Source organism: Nyctereutes procyonoides, unplaced genomic scaffold, assembly GCF_905146905.1.
Source record: "Nyctereutes procyonoides isolate TBG_1078 unplaced genomic scaffold, NYPRO_anot_genome, whole genome shotgun sequence".
In the NCBI taxonomy this organism is placed as follows: Eukaryota; Metazoa; Chordata; class Mammalia; order Carnivora; family Canidae; genus Nyctereutes; species Nyctereutes procyonoides.
Genome location: NW_026575043.1, coordinates 1,769,349 through 1,782,959, shown reverse-complemented (window position 1 = coordinate 1,782,959; position 13,611 = coordinate 1,769,349). Strand labels below are relative to the sequence as shown.

The following is a 13,611-nucleotide window of genomic DNA, read 5'->3' as shown; positions in this document are numbered from 1 at the left end:
ACAGATCTGAAGGAGATATGATAGAAACAAAGACACCTGTTAGAAGGCTCCTGGTGGCCGAAAGGGTCAAGTCACACCTGAGTGGTCACAGGGCAGGTGTGAAGAAGTGACCTGATTCCTGGGTATGTCTGGCAGGCTGGCCAAGGGATTTTAATGGGGACTTGAAGGATGGTCAAGGATAACTTTGAAGATAGAGTGCCTGATTTATGAATGAACTTATGCCAAGAAACAAACTGTTAGGTGGCCGAGTACATGTGTGTGTCTGTGTATGTGTTGTAATTGTCCTCAAATTTAGGAAGACAAAATTCATATAAAAGCTTGGCTAGTGTCTAATCAGAGCAGAAGGAGTTAGATGATAACATTATTTGTGTTGTTGTGAACACCTGATGCTGCCTGCTGTCTGCACCTCGAGACTGCCACAAGCCTTGGAATATCCAGACTGCACTGAAAGAATATCCACTTCCGGGCACGATGGTGTCAAGACAAATTACCACTCTCCATCCTCTCCCAACCAAACCTTCCTTTTTTCCTTACCCAGGAGCCTGAATATTGTCACTAATCTATCACTTGCTCTGTGTAATATTATATTAAGTTCTAAAATTCTTCTGTATTTTGCCTATTTAGATCAATCACACCTATACGTTGGGTACAGGGAATCATGTTTTAAACTAGGTGGACTCCCTAGTGTTTGTAGGTATTGTCATTATATACACAGTAAAAGCAAGGATCAAGAGTCGATATAGAATGCATGAACAGGCCCTTGGAGGGCCTGGACCGTGCAGGTAATGGCCGGTCCTATGCAGGGCAGGGGGTGGGGGCAGGGCACTGGGTCTGCTCCGGACCCTGCCCCATGTGAGCTTCACCAACCTAAAGCCCAATCCAGGCTCCAGGAAACCAGAAAGATGGCAGGAGATTGGAGAAGAGGTAGAAAACATAGCCAAGGCCATAAAGGAGAACAACAGAGAGGAACCCAGCCCAGACTGGCCTTTGGGGGCGGCCAGACTCCATTTTACATTCAAATCCAAAAATATGAGTTTAATGAAGGTCATCATAGCTTCAGATGCCATTATCAGCCTTTGAGCCTCAATAGATTGCAGTATCTTATCGATTTGGCCAAGTGGATCCTACTTAACCAATTGAATTAACTCAGCTTGTCAATGGGAGATGTATGACCATCCAGCCACTTAAAAGAGATTATGGTGTCCAGCTGGTAGAGGAGGGAGCTGACAATGATGAAAGTTAATATTGGAGTACGGTTGGCATCAGAATTAGCCATTGTTGCAATCGAAAAAAATGGTAGTGTCGTTACTATGGCCTTCTATGATCCAAGAAGTCTAGAAATTCTGTACCGACCTGTTCTATTCTTTCTGCACAGACAACCCATTCCAAAACAAATGCTTCCATCTGAAGCATTGATACCATATTATACTGATGCAAAGTCGTGGTTACCTGGTGGATCCTGCCAAATTTCTCAAAGCAAGAGTTGAACTTGCCTAGAGTATTGCTACATTTTACTTGATATCACTAAAGATGAACTCTTCAAAATGCTTAGTATTTGAAAGAATCCAAGGCAGATTTTCTTTGATCTTGCCTCTGGGTGATAAATACAGCAGATAAGAAAATCCTAAAACCTACAGATGAGAATCTCAAGTATTACAGCTCATGAACTTAAAAGAAAAACAAGTTGTTAGAGTTCTGGAAGAACAAGGACAGAAACATGCATATTTCTCATTGTCTTGTCTTCATTTGTGATTCTCTAGATGTTGATGTTTAATTTCTGTGTAGCCCTATTTCCATTTTTATCTAAAATTAAATGTAATAAGCAAGGGCTGCAGAGAGGAACTGAAGTGGTGTGGGTTCTTTCTCAGTTAAAGAAACAAATTCCCGGGATCCCTGGGTGGCGCAGCGGTTTGGCTCCTGCCTTTGGCCCAGGGCGCGATCCTGGAGACTCAGGATCGAATCCCACCCACATCGGGCTCCCGGTGCATGGAGCCTGCTTCTCCCTCTGCCTGTGTCTCTGCCTCTCTCTCTCTAACTATCATAAATAAATAAAAATTAAAAAAAGAAACAAGTTCCCTGGTTTTCTGCCAGATGAAGATGATAGCTTTTAGTGTATTTCTTGTTCATTTTTTCATGATATTTTTTCCAAATCTTGTGTTATCATTGCTGCAAATCAGTATGAATTGTGCAGGTGGAATGGGTGTGACCACTAGGCCTGATCAGTCAGGGTTAGAGCAGTTAGTAGTGTTGGCTCATCTTCGTCAACAGCCTCCAGGAAGGTCTCCTATCCAGTGTCAAGGTGAAAAGCCTTTGACTCTGGATTATTAAGATGTGGGATGTGAGTTAAAGGTTTAAGACCAGTGAATAAGTAGTACAATATTTGCTAGCAAAACTGAAACAGAAATTACAGGTGCATTCCTTTTCTCAATTCATCTGATAAGAGTAGACAATAATGATGAAGCTATCAGCCTTTTTCTTGAAGAAGGTAAGTGTTCTAATTCTGATACTTTACTTATTTCATAGATATTGGAGACCTGTGTTTCTCATTAAATGATTTTTGGAAAATTGGTGACTATATAAGCCATAAAAACAACTGGTAATGTGAAAATTAAACTCAGTTAATGTAAAAGACTCAGCAGTCAGCTAGCTTATTTAGCTTTACAGAAATGTGTCATACCTAAACAGTACAAAAGCTCAATTTATCCTGCTGCAATTAAATCTTGAATGATTCATGACAATTTTTCCAGAGGAAAACCCAGGAAATCATTCATGGTTATTTTAAAAGAAAAAACTTAAAAACCTAAATGATACAATATTTTGGTTTGTTGACTTATCTACCTTCTATATTGCTAATCTGGGATTCAATTTATAAAGTAATTTATGCACCAAGAGTTTATCTATTTAAATTTTTATTCAGGATTCCATAACTTGGCTTGTTATTAAACCATTCCTTAACAAACCAGACCTTATAAGAACCTAAAAGAAAATGCATGAACAAGAAGTTTCCTACAAGGGTACATTGAACCTTGACTGTTTTCCAAATCCCCTTTACCAGACAAGGAATTTTTCACATCAACTGATGAACATGTTTATCATAAGCACCTTTCTCATGTTGGATACTTAACAGGAAAACACACAACATGGTCTGGGCCTTCAAATAAGGTTGTCTCCTACCTACTGAGGGGATGTAACAGATTGGATGAGAACTGAGTCCCTGGCTGTGTTTCCTGGCCCTAGGAGAGGAGGGCCTTGCTGTGGCTGATTTAAAAATAAGTGGTAGTGACAGAATTGGGTCATGAAGAAATTACCAATGTTTACCACATCAAATCAGAGGAACAAAGACCTCATGTCTGATTCCTTTTTTTTTTTTTAATTTATTTATGATAGTCACACACAGAGAGAGAGAGAGAGAGAGAGAGGCAGAGACACAGGCAGAGGGAGAAGCAGGCTCCATGCACCAGGAGCCCGACGTGGGACTCGATCCCAGGTCTCCAGGATTGCGCCCTGGGCCAAAGGCAGGCGCCAAACTGCTGTGCCACCCAGGGATCCCTCACGTCTGATTCCTATAGATATTCTACCTACAATGGAACAACCGTGGAGGATTTCCAGACCACATGTTGTGCATATGAAGAAGCCCTAAGTCTTACTGTAAAGCCTGAACTCCCTTTCCTCCCCCTGCAGCCTCTGCCTAATGTTCTGGTTTCTGGGGTGCCAGAAAACCTATATTGGGTTATCTTGGGTGGAACAGGTATTATTGATAAACCACATATGCTTCTGTCAATGAACTTACTGGATTTCTGGCTTGTAAACATCTTTTGAGTTTCTTAGAACAGAAGGCTGTTTCCTATTTTTACAGCTCCTTAGCTGTATTGTTAAAACTGAGTTGACATATTTAAAAATTGAATTTCTGAACCTAAGACCTGTGGCATCACTTCCAAGGCCAAAGCTGTCCCTGAGCCTTGTCCTGAGCACCAGCTAACCTAACTCCTTTGATATAACATATTAGCTGCAAAGGAGTCATTGATGAAAGGAGGTTTGAAAGAGTGTTGGGCAGGTGGGGTGTCTTATTATTCCTGGGCTGCCAAAACAAAACACCATACCTTGGACGGCATAAACAACAGAAATTTATTATCTCAGTTCTGGGGGCTGAGAAGTTCAAGATTGAGGTACCAGCTGTTCAGCTTCTGATAAGAGCTCTCTTCTTGGTTCGCAGAAGATGCCTCCTCATTGTGTCCTCATGTGGAAGAGAGGGGTGAGCCCTCTCTTGTCAGGAAACTAACCCTAGTGTATCAGGGCTCCACCCTTATGACATCATTTAACTTTAATTACTTCTATATTCCAAATACACCCACACAGGGGATTCAGTGTAAACTTTAGTAAAGCTTTAACATATGAATTTGCAGGAGGGGAGGACACAATTCAGTTCATAGCAGGGGGACAAAAAAAAAAAAAAACACCCAAAACACTAGGTGACATTTGGAATTCAGAAACTTCTCTGGCACATAGTAAGTACTCACATATTTGTTGAATGAATGATTTAGCTGCATTGTCTTTATGACACTTAACACAGTCTTTTTTTAAAAAAAAATATTTATTTATTTATGAGAGACACACACAGAGAGGCAGAGACATAGGCAGAGGGAGAAGCAGGCTCCCTGAGAGGAGCCCAGTGTGGACTCGATCCCAGAACCCTGGGATCACAACCTGAGCCAAAGGCAGACACTCAGCCACTGAGCCACCCAGGTTTCCCTTGACACAATATTTTATACATTTAACACTGTATAATAAATACTACTAAATTACCTAAAAGGCCATCTTACAGCAGCTTTTCCTCAGGACAGATAATCTGGAAGTAGAATGCACAGACTCTGTTCATAACTAGAGCTTGAATGGTACTGGATTGAGCCAGATATAAAAAAAATGCCAGACATCAGTAATTTGAGGGGCTGCCTACCAAGCTATGTGAGCTTAAAGATAAATTCAAACTTGAGAGGTGAGTCTCTGAAAAAAAGCAAAGGGAGACAAAATCACAATGTTGTGAATATAAGGTTCTAGGTTAGCCTGTTCAGGGAAAGAGATCAACAGCAATTTGTACAGCCACGTATGCTTCTGGAAGCTTTGGGTAGGTGAGCAGAGTAGAAAGTACAGGAAGGTAGGAGCTTACTCCTGTTTCCAGGGCAGACCTGGAAACCTGGCAGAAGCTGGACCATAGGCCAGGGAGCAAGGAAATATCCTACTCAAGAGAGGTCATCTGCACCAGCAGCTCCAGAGGACAACCCCCTTGGCATTCCAGAAAGAAAAGACAGTATCATTTTCTGATTGTGAAATAAAAAGGGAAATGTAATGAATGATGTCAGCCAGTATCAGGGACTGCAGCTCAGAGATCTACACACACAACTGGATTCCAGGGTAAAGCCTCTGGGAAAGAGGCTCCAACTGTCATGTAACAAAGAACAAGACACCAATCCGTTAATGTTGTAATCTGAGGGTTAAATTAATACTCGTTCTTTTGAGCCTGTCAGAGCCCATCACACACGTCTCATTAAGGAAAAGCACTACCCCCATTGGTTATGCTTCTGTGAATAATCCTTGGATCTGAGTGGAAGAAATAGCATCCAAAAAAGTTAGGCATGTCTGGGAAGGTGATCTAAAATGAAAGTTGAAATTATTTGGGTCACCTCCTGATGTGTTGCCATATGAAATATCAGCCTCGTTTATGGAGTCTTGTCCCTAAAAAAGTTTAACTTGAATCTAATAAAGTTAGACTTAATTAGACTTAACTTCTGGTTTGTAGGAAAAAAAAGTAGAGCAAGTTGAACAAAACCATGAGACAAGTCCAGAATGCAGGACTTCCCAGAAGACAAATCACCTTCAAAAAGTCAGGGTTATAAGAATATTAAGAGACTGGAGGCATTACAACCTAATGTAATGAGTGATTCTATATTGAATTCTCATTTACCAAATAAATATATAAAAGATATTCTTGGGATAATTGGAGAAATTGGATCATGAACTGATTGGATCATCCCAGAGCCAGGTGCAAGGCAACTAGGGACCATCCCATTGCTTAGAGACCATCAAAATGATTCACATTAGCCAATTTTCTGTTTACTGAGCCTTGTTTTGTCTAGATGTGTCCTACTTCTGGTTCTGCCTCCTGACCACCCTGGAGCTTCCCCACATGACCCTACACTGTGTACAGTACTTTCTGGCTCTAGAGCCTGTGAGTAGAATAAAATTTTGTTTTCCTGAGCCTCCCCTGTGATTTCTCTTGTGTCCCCACCTGAATGACCATCACGTAAAGGAACACAAAATGTATATCTTATAGTAACTGCATTTTGATCACAATTTCTTAAGGCGCCAATATGTGGATCAATGAGAGCCAAACTCTGTAGTACTTGTCCACAAAGCTGGACCCATTTTGATGCCACTGCCACCATCGTGGTACACACTGACCTTAGCCACTGAGCCACAGAACTCACTGTAGTCCTTCTACAAGGGAAGAGAAAAATACGATGAATTTGATTAGCTGCATGAACCTACTATATAAAAAAGAATGGCACACCATACCTTTTAGTGCAGTTCTGCGCTGGTTGGTATAAAAGCAAATGGGTGGAAAGAGAGAATGAAAATAACACTGAGCCAAGGGTTAAGATGTTAGGTGTTAGATACACACAGTTTTGTGTCACTTGGAAGTCTCCTGGTGCTAGACAAACCAATGGAATTCTCAGAATCTCAGTGACCCATTAAAAGGGGTCTAATACTTGTTCTGTGTATTTAACTCATAATGTTATGAGAATCAGGATAACACGTGTAAGGGCTGTCAATGCATACAAATCATCCTTTGGGCATAATGCCTGAATCCCTCTCAGCCACCTCATAGGAAATATATCAGTGTTCAGGGGTGCCTGGGTGGCTCAGTTGGTTGGGCGTCTGCCTTTGGCTGAGCTTAGATCCTGGGGTCCTGGGATTGGGCCCCATGGTGGGCCCCCTGCTCATCAAAGAGTCTGCTTCTCCCTCTCCCTCTCCCTCTGCCACTCCCCCTGTTGGGCTCTCTTGCTCTCTATTCCTCAAATAAATAAAATAAAATGAAATAAAATAAAATAACGAAATATATCCACGTTCAATGTGGAAACAATAGACTCAAAGTAGGCTTTGGAAAGGGAAAACCGTAAAATAAAAGGAGATCATAAAAGGGATACCTCTTCTAGACACCTATAAGAATCCAAGTAGAAGGCAAGAAATTACTTTCCACAGATCTTAACTAATGACTCAGTAGGTGTGAAAAAAGAGCGGGAGGTGAAGGGGACCTGTTCCAGCTAACAGGCTTGCCCAGAGTCACAGGGTCACAGAGGAGTCAGAACAGGCCTGGGAGAGCCATATTGCAACAAAGCTTCTCCAGGGAGAAGACCCTGCTCTAAGACTGCATGAAAGGAAAGGCAATGTAGCCAAGAGAGTTGGGGACAATCAGATAATGAGTTCTCACATTCAGCTTTCATTTACATTACCAAACTTTCACCAAACTTATCCACAACTCAAAGTCCTCTCACAGTTCTCTGTGTTGTACTTTTTCTCTAGAGCAATCTGCCAAACTCCTCGATTCTCTCCGTGCACGTATTGCTGTGTTCAGCATCAATAGGTTAAGCTAGCACACAGATTGTCTGACATCAGAATAGACTGTGACACTATTTCTTAGCAATAAAATCTTGGACCAGTTACCCCTTTGAGAATATTAATTCCTGCCTCATATAGTGTCATAAGAGCTATATATGACCATTCTTTTATTCACTAAGATTTATTTATGGAGCACTAATAACAATGACCACTTATAAGGAACTCACCACACTGAAGATTCCATGCAAACTCTATGGTCAAGAGCTAACTAGAAACACATCAGCCCAGAAAGTCCAGTCCCTGACCTCAGTTAGTAAAGAGTATGTAATGCCTAGTGCCTATCAGGCAAGACATGCCTAACATGTCCAAGTATGGACATGTTAAATTTTTTTTTTCCTGACAGTTATCTAATGTCTAGCAAAGTTTCATAGACTTTACCTTTACTTTTCTTACATTCCTAACTCTGTTTTTCCTTTCTTCAAGCTTACACTTCCAAGTAATACTGCTTCTGGGAATCCTGGAGGAAGAAGTTACAAATCAATTAAAACAAAATCTCAAGGGAAAACAATGTTAAATTTTAATTTGAGAAACTCCTGGAAATACTTACATCTGTTGGTATTTTCACCGTCTTATGACAGTCTTTATATAAGATATTTGTAATCAATCTATACAGTGTACTACAGGCAAAATGATCTACCTTAAGGCAGGGCCTGTATTGGCAAATAGAATTAGTTTAGCTTTGCCTTGTCCAGTCATCTTCACTACCTGTGTCTCAGCACATGCTTGCATAATCAACTGAAGTCAATAGTTCAAGAAATTCCAGGACTTTTTCTAAAAAACAAGTGTTTATAATAGTAGAATAATACACTTTTTTTAAAGTTTGGTCCAACCACAAAGTTTCCATTAACTTAAATACCACACTTTCTGAGTCAAACCTTCAAAGCTACAACCATTAACTCCATGGCCTACTCAAACTTGTTCTGTGGGCTTTAACATTTTGACAGCTTCTGGGGACAGAGAGTGTCTTATTTAACACTGTGTGTTCCAAGTACATAGGACACATGACACCTGGATAGTCAGTGCCCAATACGTGTTTGTGAATATAAAGGTCACTGTTGTGTATATATTGCTGCTTTTCATTAATTTTGGTCTTAAAACTCCAATAGCTGACTTTTCATTCAATTATGACTACTGAGCCCAATGTTAAAAAAAAAATCAGGTAACTTTAAGACCTTGCTTACATATGTCTCTACTTTTTGTCAAAAGTGATTTTGTTATCAATCACTTCTTCAAAATTCCCATATAAAGAATTTCACTCCATCTAGGAAAGCTTCCTTACTTAATCTCACTCAAATCTGATCACTTACGTAGTCTAAATTTCATGTACCTGTATTTTTTGTGACATTGTTTGGGACCTGTTGTTTTAAGGATTAAACTGATACCCTTATGATTCAGATGGCATATTCTGGAAGTTTCCATTCTGAATTACCCAAAGGTGGGGCCCAGATAGAAATTTGTCAAAGCACCCTGTGGGGGTTCCCCCTGCTTGACCCAGTAGGGGTGGGACTGAGCAGTACACCCCACGCAATTTGCTTTACAAATGTTATTTCATTTGTTATCCACAACAATACCCCTAAAGATCCATACTATCTTTATTGTCATCATCCCCATTTTGCATAGGGCACAAGGAAGTTAGGTCACATAGCTAGAAAGAGATAGGATTCAAAAGTGGTCTAAGTGTTCTAAACACTAATAGTGAAGTAGCAGAAGGAGAATTTAGAAAATAATCCCATTTACAATTTCACCAAGAATAACATGCCTAGGAATAAACTTAACCAAGGAAGTGAAAGACCTATACTCTGAAAACAATTAAATACGGATGAAAAAAAATGAAGATGAGACAGATGGAAAGATAGTCCATGCTCATCAACCAGAAGAATTAATATTGTTAAAATGTCTATACTACCTAAAGTAATCTACAGATTTAATGCAATCCCTATCAAATACCAACAGCATTTTTCACAGAATTAGAACAAAATGAACTAAAATTTGTATGGAACCATGAAAGATCCCAAATAGCTAAAGCAATCTTGAGAAAGAAGAACAAAGCTGGAGATATCACAACTCCATATAGTTTATATGTGTATATATATATATTAACATATAACATATATGTATAACATACATACTTCAAGGTATACTACAAAGCTGTAATAATCATATTAAAGCAGTATGGCACTGGCACAAAAATAGACACATAGATCAATAGGACAGAATAGAGAGCCCATAAATAAACCCACATATATATATATAGCCAATTAATCTATGACAAAAGAGGCAGGAATGTACAATTGGAAAAAGTCTCTTCAGTAAATGGTGCTGGGAGAATTGGACAGCTACATGTAGAAGAATGAACACCACACACAAAAATAAGCTCAAAATGGATTGAAGACCTAAATGTGAGATAGGAAACCATAGAAGAAAACATATGTAGTAATTTCTCTGACATCAGACTGAGCAACATTTTTCTAGATATATCTCCTCAGGCAAGGGAAACAAAAGCAAAAATAAACAATTGGGACTACACCAAAGCAAGAAGCATTTGCAGAGTGAAGGAAACCATCAACAAAATGAAAAGGTAGCCTACTGGATAGGAGGAGATATTTGCAAATGACATATCTGATAAGGGGTAAATATCCAAAATATATGAAGAATTTACATAACTCAACACCCAAAAAACAATCAGATTAAAAATGGGCAGAAAACCCAAATCGACGTTTTTCCAAAGAAGACATATAAGTGGTCAACAGACACATGAAAAGATGCTCAACATTACTGATCATCAAAGAAATGCAAATCAAAAGCATAATTAGATATCACTTCACACCAGTTAGAATGGCTAGAATCAAAAAGACAAGGAATAACAAGTGTTGGTGAGAATATGGAGAAAAAGGATCCCTACTGCACTGTTGGTGGGAATGTAAACTGGTGTGGTCACTGTGGAAAACAATATGAAGTTTCCTCAAAAAATAAAAATAGAACTATCCTATGCTCCAATTTCACTACTGGTACTAAACCAAAGAAAATGCAAACACTAATCTGAAAAGATGTATACATCCCTACATTTATAGCAGCATTATTTACAATAGCCAGTATATGGAAGCAACTCAGGTGTCCATCAATAGATGAATGGATAAAGATGATGTGGTATATACATATATGTACAACAGAATATTAGCCATAAAAAAAGAATGAGATCTTGTCATTTATGACAACATGGATGGGCCTGGAGAGTATAATTCTAAGTGAAATAAAGTCAGCAAAGAAAGACAAATACCACATGATTCCCCTTATATGTGGAATCTCAAAACAAACAAAAAAGCAGACTTGTAAATACAGAGAACAAACCAGTGGTTGCCAGGGGAAGGTGGGTGGGGGAAATGAGTGAAATAGATACAGAAAATTAAGAGGTACAAACTTTCAGTTTTAAAATTAAGTCAAGGAGATGAAAAGTACAGCATAGGGAATAGAGTCAATAATATTGTGCTAATGCCTGGCGACAGATGGTGACTACAGTTGTTCCATACTGAGCAATGAGTAATGTTGAATCATGTTGTAGCCCTGAAACTAACATAACACTGCCAATTCTACTTGAACTTTAAAAAAAAGTGGCCCAAATGCTTCCAGGCCTTTGTTCTTTCCATTACATCATACACACTAATAAATAATCTGCCGTGTTGCCGTAATTTCTACCACGGTAATTCGGTATTTACTTTTAAATTGTGTTAAACCGGCCTTGCCTATGGAAAAGGTCGGTATGTATCTATTTTTTGAAGTATTACAACCCAGTAAGCCTTAGGACACGTCTCGCAGCAGGGCGCCGTGAGCTCGCGGGGACGCCGGCGGGGTGCACCCGCTGAGCCGCCCCGCCCCGCCGCCGCGCACCTGGCGGCCAGCACCGGTTCCAACCTCGCGGGGCCTCGGCCGGCAGGCGCTCACTGAGCCTGACCGTAGAGACCGAGGAAGGGGCGACCTGAGGTTCGGCAGCTCGGGCCCCACTTAAAACCAAGGGACATTCAGCTGACGGAGGAGGCCAGCCGCCCACAGCGCTTCCGCGGAGCCGCCTCGGGGGAACCCTCGGCTCAGCTCCCGCGGGGGCGAGGCGAAAGGAGGAGTGGGCGGAGTTCAGCAGCCCGGGCCCTCCGCCGACTCGGGCCACGCCCCAGTCACGAGACCCCCCCCGGGGGGAGGGGGGAGCGCCCGGAGGGGGAACAGACCAGGAAGCCGAGGAAAGTGGAAGAGGGGGCGAGTGCCTGCAAGTGGGAGACCGGCGCGGTCCCGTTGGAGACCCTTCCGGCCCAGGGGCACCCCCACGCGCTTTGGTTTTCTGGGGGTGCCTGCAAGCCCTTGCACCCCAGTCTCCAGACTCCCGCCGCTCTGGGTCAGGTCCGGGAGTACCGAGCGCCCCCCCTCACCTGCGCCGCGCCCCGCCCCCTCTGTTGGGCCCAGAGCCCGCGCCACCCCCGCTCTTCTCTCGCTGGGTGAAGGGACAGGGGCAGGGAGTGCGGAGGGAGGACTCGAATTCCTCTCCTACCTGCGTCTAACGATACTCACGACGGAGAAAAAATGTGGGACACCCACACTTTTCTGCTTCTTCCCGTGTTCACATGGAATTATATAGTTTGTTTTGAAAATATATAGAAAAGAATCATGTGTCTGACTCAGGCAAGATTCTTCACCTGCAGGAATACAGGATGTAGATACACGCATCTCAGAATCCCTCGAATCTCCTGTACCATCCGCCCCCACCCCCCTTCGTCAGGGCTTCCTGAAGGCCTCTCTTCTTTATCTCTGAATCTCCCCAAATGTGGAGCGGAACAAAATGAAGGACTTAAAAAAAAAAAATCTGTATAAGGAAGGATCATGCACTTAACTTTTTGAAAGGTGTACTTTGACAAGATGGATAATACTACATCTACAAAATGACTTATTCAGTCAGTGGGGCTTGAGGAGGAGGTAAAACTTTATATTTAATTCATTCAGACCGACCCTCTTCAAATAGATGTTTCATAAAGACTTGAGGAGGTTAATGGCCAAATTAAAGGATTAGCAACTCGCTTTTAATTCTTATTCGGAAAAGAGAAATGTTTCTTTGTGTCACAGATGGCCTCAATGTTCTACTTGCACAAGGAGGATCGTTTGCTCTACGTGTATGGCTCCATTATAGGACAATTGAATGAGGTTTAGTGGAACGTGAAGAATAAAACATTCTTCATGTCGGAGGCCACTTCGGATCGATTTCATTAACAGAGAATAATAGACCTTTTGAGATTCAGACAGTCCCAGAAAACTAAACTAAAATCTCACATTTTGCGAAATTAACTAGTATTTGAATGACATGACTGTCTACCTTGTGTTAACATAGAGATTCAAAAACATTGTTTTAGCTCCTTATGGATAGACTTTTGCTGGGTTTAGAATTAGTGTGTTGGTCTAGCTTATCTACGAAGACTAGTACCAAAGAACTTTTTAGTATGGTTTGGGAGAGTTTAACCCTATACTTCTTTTCTTCCCCCTCCTCTTCCATCCTCGTCCTCCTCCCCCTCCCTGTTAATTATCCTGTTAGAATTGTAGACTGAAGTAATTCAAATCCTGTTTGTAGGTTGAGTCAATATTGACTCCCTTCATTCCTCCTAATAAAAGATGCTCATTGCTCAGGTCTTATCCGTTCCTGTGTCTCCTTGTTTTATTTTCCTTTATGCAAACCAGCGGATGCTCCCGTTTTCTTCTTCGTCGGGGGCAGTGTACCTTTGAGTGTCACTTCCGTGAGATTGCTGGATTATATTTAAAAAAGAAAAAAAAAAGCTTTAAAAAAAAAGACGCGGCTGGGGCAGGCAGACTTGTGAACAACGCAGCTAAATCGAGCCCTCAGCGCCTGTAGGCGCCCAACCTTGCGCAGAGATGGCATCTGCTGCGAGAGAAGCCGGCGGTGTGATT

General features: G+C 41.4%; 1 pseudogene; it reads left to right on the top strand.

The window, feature by feature from the left end:
* Positions 1–785: 785 nt before the first annotated feature.
* Positions 786–1,666, top strand: LOC129507574 (39S ribosomal protein L15, mitochondrial-like; annotated as a pseudogene).
* The last annotated feature ends 11,945 nt before the right edge of the window (positions 1,667–13,611 follow it).